The following is a 7327-nucleotide window of genomic DNA, read 5'->3' as shown; positions in this document are numbered from 1 at the left end:
AGAAAAAGCAAAATAGTAATCAATTAAAGCTCGATTAGTTTTCGCGTTAGGAGAAGGAATTGATGATATCGGCTCGAAGCGGTGAAAAATAAATGCCCTTCGGGTGATCGGCATATCAAACTGTGAGTCTTTAGAATTCTCCAAGTCAAAAGAAATGACCGGCTCAAGCCAATGAGTGCTTGGCGACTCGATTGCTTCTTTCAACAACTTTTCCAATGTCCACAATGGAAAGAGATTTTTTCTATTTTCCAAAGTGTCATGGGCTTCTTTCTCTTTTCGTTCCCTCTCTTCGGCTACCCGTGCAATTTTGAGATTTTCATCTAGAATTCGATCACGATGCTTTCGCTTTAACAACTCTTCTTCAGTTTCTTCTTCTTTTTCACTTTCACCAATAATTTTCTTTCCTTTGGAACTCGAAGCTACATTACCCTTCAGTTCATTGGTGATTTTCGGTTTCGAAGGAGTCTGAGTTGTTTCGGTTGTTAGAGGTTGAGTAGGAGGAGGTTAATTAGGTTGTTCTTGAGTAACTTCTCCCCCTTGTTTGACATAAGACAACCGTTGAATTAGAAGCAAAACTGTAGAACTGAAAATTGTCATTAGTTCCACGAACAAGACTTTTGGAAAATCATAAAGATCTTCCTGCAAGAGTGTGCTAAAGAAAAAGAAATAAAGCAAATTATTTATTTAGGATATTAGTGATGTCATTAGAGACATGAAACTGATGATCCCGGGCTCGAATCGCTTCCTTCACAGTCAAGAGAGACTTAGAAGTGTCTGTGTGGTTTCCCATAGAAGTATGATCAAATGCTTATTAAGAAGCATTGAAAGGGATCTTTTCAATATTAGGCTATAAGGGTGGCTTTTAGCTTCAACCGAACGTCGTATCTTGATATAAGACGGAAAGTTGGGTGAAGTACTTGTGTGGCCTGTGTAGCCTATAACATCAAGTAGGTTTGAATCTTTTTCAATGACTTGGAGAAATAGCAGAAATCTCAAAAACAAAATAAAACTGGATCTTTTGGGAAGAAATGTCTTAGTTTTAGACAATTTCATAAAGATTTCACAAAAATAAAAGAGATTTCTTGGTACATACCACATGAGTGGTTTCGTTAATACATGGGTGAACAACTAGAACGTTTAATTATTCACCGTCAATTAATTAAAGGTATTGGATTGTGGTTTTCACTTAGAACATGGTGAAATGAAACTAAGATCATTAACACAAATGTTGTGTAACCATAAACCTCAGTGGTACAGGCTGAGAGTCTCAAGGGTTACGTTCATGGAATCGAAAGTAATGGAGAAGAATGGTGAGGTGGTTAAAGAACCGAAAGTACCTCTGCTATAAGAAAGTGACCAAGCAGATAACTCTTAACTCAATGTGAGAAAAGTAAGGTAGTTCATGACTTAAGTGAATTTAGCAGCTTGATTGGGAAGAAACGATTTGTACATATCGAATCAATAAGGCTTCACTTTAGAGTCGTCGAGGCTTTAGACAACATGCTGCAACATGCTTCTAGGGACACTTAGCTAGTATATAGATTAAGAGTTATACCTTCCCCATGATACATTGTTGAGACAAGCAGCAAATGCGTAATAATCTAGTTTAAACAAATAAAAGAAAATATTTTTGCATTTTTGATATTTCAAAAAAAATAAAAACAGAAAGGAAAAACAATTTTGTATTTTTGATTTTTCTGAAAAAAAAAACATAAAGGAAAAATATTATTGTATTTTAGATTTTTCTGAAAAAGAAATAAAAACAAAGGAAAAATAAAATGTACAAAAAGTATACGTAAGGTTTCAATCGAACGTTCTCCTTTTGAATGATGAAGCGAAATATACCGAGCGTTCGGTACAATTTGGTGCCCGAAAAATTCGGAACCGAAATAGGCCAAGCGTTCGCTCTATTTCGCTTGTTAAAATTTTAATGAGGCGAAAGCGAAAGTTATACTTATTGAAGCGAAGGTGGTTTCGTTACAGATTTGGTTTCCACCATTCCTAAGCCTTGGAGTATTCTATTGAAGATTGCTTCAGGCAAGGCTTTCGTGAATATGTCAGCCAATTGATCAGCGGAATGCATGAAATGAATTTCAACATTACCATCTTCCACATGATCCTTGATAAAGTGGTACCTCAGTGCTATGTGTTTCATCTTTGAGTGTTGCACTGGGTTGTGACATATTCTGATTGTGCTTTCAGAGTCACTATAGAGTGGGATTCGCTTCATGTTTAGACCATAGTCTCTTAACTAACTTTGAATCCAAATGACCAGCAAAGCACAAGATGCAGAGACTATATATTCAGCTTCGGCTGTGGAAAAGGATACACACGTTTGTTTCTTGGACTGCCAGCTGACGAGTTTTCCATCCAGAAATTGACAACCGCCTATGGTACTTTTCCTATCTAGACCATATCCTCCAAGATCGACATCTGAGAATGATTGAACGAAGAATCCTGATTTCGCTGGATACCATATGCCGAGAGATGAGGTTCGCTTCAGGTATCGAAAGATGTTCTTGACTGCCACCATGTGAGGTTTTTGTAGATTAGCTTAAAACCTGGCACAATAACAAACAGAAAACATAATATTTGGTCTACTAGCTGTAAGATACATTAGAGACCCTATCATTTGGTGATAGAGCGTCACATCAGCAGCCGATTTTTCCAGAGATGGTGTTAGCTTCATCCCGAATGCCATTGGAACCTTCACTCTTGAGTCTCCCATCATGCCGAACTTCGCCAATAAAGTCTTTGTGTAAGCCTCCTGATTGATAAAAATGCCTTCTATTTACTGTCTTATGTTCAATCCAAGGAAAAAGTTAATTGGACCCATTGAACTCATCTCAAAGTTAGTCTCCATCAACTTCTAAAATTTAGTTGTTAGGCTAGGATTCGTGGAACCAAAGATGATTTCATCGACATATAATTTCGACGATCATTAAATGGCCTCCCTCTTTCTTGAGAAAGAAGGTTGGGTCAACCGAACCTTGTTTAAACTTGGACATCTTAAGAAAAGGAGTTAAAGTTTCATACCAGGCTCTAGGAGCTTGCTTCAGACCATATACAGCTTTGTCCAAAATATAGCAATGGTTGGGATACATTTCATTCACGAAATCCGGTGGTTGCTCAACGTATACGGTTTCTTCTACTTCTCAGTTCAGGAAAGCACACTTGATATCCATCTAAAATACCTTAATGTTTTTGTGTGCTGCATATGCCAAGAAGATTCGAACCGATTCTAAACTTGCTACTAGAGCGAAAGTTTCTTCATAGTCGATTCCTTCTTCCTGACCATATCCTTTCACCACAAGTCTCTCTTTGTTTCTTATGACGTTGTCTTCTTTATTCATCTTGTTGCGAAACACGCATTTTAGACCGACCACAGATGTATCCGGTGGTGTGGGAATCAATCTCCAAACCTTGTTTCGTTCGAACTCATTGAATTTGTCTTGTATAGCCTGAACCCAATCAGAGTAATAGAGTGCAGTATTAACTATTTTTGGTTCTACTTTGGAGACGAACGAATTAAACATGCAATATTCCACTTGAGAGAATAATTCAGTTTGCTTCGCTTTCAGTTGAGAGCGTGTAAGAACTCCCTCAGATTATTCACCAATAAGTTGAGTTCTTGGATGATATTTTGTCCATTTTGTGAGGGGAAGGTAGTTTGGATTATAGGAAGGATCCAGTTCAGTTGACTTCCTCTTTGAATTCTAATTGAACATCCAAATCATCATTTGTATTTTGATTCTCCCCCTTGAATGATGAAACGGTTTCAACATTAGGTTCAGAATTCTCCCCCTCGAGTGGACTTTCATGGGTCATGGTTGGAGATGGGTTCTCCCCCTGGAAAGGCGAATCGGATTTATTTGCCGTAGACGAACCCTCCCCCTGCAATGGATTGCTTTCTTTTGGAGGTTCGCTTGAGATTGGAGGTTCACTTGAGGTTGGAGGTTCGCTTTCCAATTCTTTTGTGGCATCATCGATTATCTTCCTTATTTTATCGACTATATTATGTGACATCCCCAAAATCACGGCCAGAAAAGACCGATTTTGTTTATGCTTTATAAAAATCAGAGTACTTCATTTTATAAAAAGGTTGCGGAATTTGTTCCCAGAAAAACATGGTAAATACGTTATTAAAACATTTTCGAAGAAACGTATTTATTTCATTTTAAAATGTTTGGGATGTCATCGTTAATACCAAAACATAAGCATAAACAGAACTTACAATGATTTACACTAGTGATCTACATCTCTTTTAAATCTCTCAGTGTAATGTCACTTCACTTCGTCACCTGTGATATACATAAACTGAGTGGGTCAGGTTGGGAAACCTGGTGAGTACATAGGGTTTTCAACCCACAATAATATAATTATTATGTTCAACCAAACAATCAACCCAATTACCCATCCCCATTATCTTCTTTACTCTTTAAGGATTTAACCTAAGAATCATCTATTCTGCATTCGTTTATTCCGAAGTCCCTTACTTCCAGGGTTATGGGACTGGCACTAAATCCATAGCTGCCAATGTTCGTTCATAAAGCACTAATTCCATAGCTGCTATAGTCTATTCATCGGGTACTAAATCCATAGCTACCAGTCTTTATCTAATATGTACTAAGTCCATAGCTACTAATGTTCAACAGGTACTAAGTCCATAGCTACCAATTCCTAGAGGTACTAAATCCTTAGCTACCAGCGTCTAACTAATAGGTACTAAGTCCATAGCTACCAATTCCCAACAGGTACTAAATCCATAGCTACCAACGTCTAAAAGGTACTAAGTCCATAGCTACCGGTGTTTGTCTCATAGGCACTAAGTCTATAGCTGCCAATGTATACTCACGTCATCTTCTATCTCTCATCATTCATCTACCCATCTCATACCCAACATTTTCGTATATATAAAATACGTATACAGTTTAATTCCTTTAAAATATGTATAAAACGTTCAACCAGCATAGACAGCAAGTATTCAGATAATGTGCACACATAGCACGTAGTTTATATAAAATACTTCATATCTATGTGTAAGATGAAAGGGACTATGCACTCACCTGAAAGGTGGTGAGTCGGCACTCGGACAGCACTTTGTTACTCTTAAAACAATTATCCCTTGACGAAACCTAGTATCATTACCACTAGAGTTTAGTCTAACGCTTAACGAGACTAATTTAATAGTCTAGCTATTATTACTATTATATAAGCGTTAAATAACACTCAATATAACTCATAATAATAGCCCAAATATTTATTTTAAGGTCCTAACAATGTTATTATAATTAAATAAAATCTATATTAAATATACTATAGGCGTAGCTCGATTACAACGGGTTTTTTATTAAAAACTGGGTTTCGCTGGAGCAGCGTTTCCGAGCCGAAAACTTTTCTTCTCGGAGCCGTCGGGCGCTCCGGGGCTTTCTTCTCATGATAGGGAGATTCCCTAGACTTGGGAGGGGTTTAGGGAGGTTAAAGAGAAGTTAGAGAGAGAAAGAAAGGCTTATGGTGTGAAAAAAAATATGAGGAGTTCACCCTTGTATTTATAGGAAGTGTATAGTAAAGTAGTCTCCAAGCTTCGTCCGTAACTTATGCATACGAGCTCCGTTTTTGTCTGTTTTTTACTGTTGAGTTCCTATTAATGAGATCTTCAACTTTCATTTAGACCTCGTTAGCTAATTCTCATTCTATCTCGGATTTACAAAACTGTATCGAATTCGCCGCGCTCGAAATGTAGAGACTAAGCTTCGTCCATAACTTTCGCATACGAGTTCCGTTTTTGTCTGTCTTTTTACCGTTGAGTTCCTATTAATGAGATCTTCAACTCTCATTTAGACCTCGTTGGCTAATTCTCATTCTATCTCGGATTTACAAAACTGTATCGAATTCGCCGCGCTCGAAAAGTAGGGACTAAGCTTCGTCCATATCTTTCGCATACGAGCTCTATTATCGACGTTCTTTATATCCACGCGTTGGTATTTACGAGTACTACAACTTTCATTTAGATCCCGTCAGCTAAAAATCGACCGATCTAAAATTCAGATTTTGGGCTGTGCACTGCTATGCTAAATCTTAGAAAAATCATAACTTCCTCATACGAAGTCAGATTTGGGCGTTCTTTTTATCGATGTTCTTATTTTAACATATTATACGACTTTCGTTTAGATCGCTAAGGCTAAATCTCGCTCTATCGTAAATTCACTGTTTACGCTTCCCGGTATCGTGCCGGTTCCGTCGCGAAACTTCAACGGGTCATAACTTCTTCGTTATAACTCGGATTTCGGCGTTCTTTATATGTACGAAAACCTTGTAACATACTCCAAAACTTGGTTAAGATTATTTATTCTAAATAATCTTTTGTCAAAAAGTCGTTTTCAACCCCTATTGCCTCTAATTTGACTAGCCCGGATTTGCGGGCGTTACATATTACATGCTGCTTTTGCTTCAGAGGTGATAGCCTTCTCTGGCTCATAAAAAAGTAGCATGTATTCCTCATATAGGTCAACTATTGGAATTGTGACTGTATTTGCTGTTGAAAAGATGTCTCCCATTTGACTTTCGTTTGATTGATTCTTCTTCAGCTAGTTATCATCAAACGTGACATAATAAGTTTCTTCTATTTTCTTGGATCGTTTGTTGAGAACCCTATATGCCTTGTAGGTTAGAGAATAACCGAAAAAGATACATTCGTATGCTTTCACATCGAACTTGTTTTGGTTTTTTTGGAATTAAAGATGAAACACCTGGCACCGAAGACATGGAAAAACTTGACGTTAGGTTTGTGATTATTTAAGATTTCATATGGATTAAGGGTAAATCGCTTATTTAAGAAGCATCTATTTTGAGTGTAGCAAGCAGTGGTGATAACATCAGCCTAGAAATACATAGGTAAGCAAGCGTAACTGAGCATGGTTCAGGCTACTTCACATAAGGATCGGTTTCGTCTTTCAGTTACGTCATTCTGTTGTGTAGTGTAGGGAGTAGAGAAGTTGTGACTTACTCCCTTTTCAGCTAAGAATTCTTCAAAATCTTTGTTTTTAAATTTCAACCTATTGTCACTTCTGATGTTACGAATCAACTTTCGTAACTGAACTTCCACTTGCTTTATAAATTTATTTAGCTTGGAGTAGGCTCTGATTTCTATTTAATAAAATATACCCAAGTGAAACGGGAAAAATCATCAATAATTACAAGTATATACCTACTACCACCGACACTTTCGATTGCAGACGGTCCACAAAGATCAATATGTAGAAGCTCAAGAGGCTCGATGATCTTTGTGTTTACAAGAGTTGGATGACTCTTTCTGATGTGCTTCCCC

The sequence above is a fragment of the Lactuca serriola genome, chromosome 4 (assembly GCF_051521515.1).
Source record: "Lactuca serriola cultivar US96UC23 chromosome 4, Lser_US96UC23_V15, whole genome shotgun sequence".
Taxonomy (NCBI): domain Eukaryota; kingdom Viridiplantae; phylum Streptophyta; class Magnoliopsida; order Asterales; family Asteraceae; genus Lactuca; species Lactuca serriola.
Note: the sequence above shows the minus strand (reverse complement) of the source record.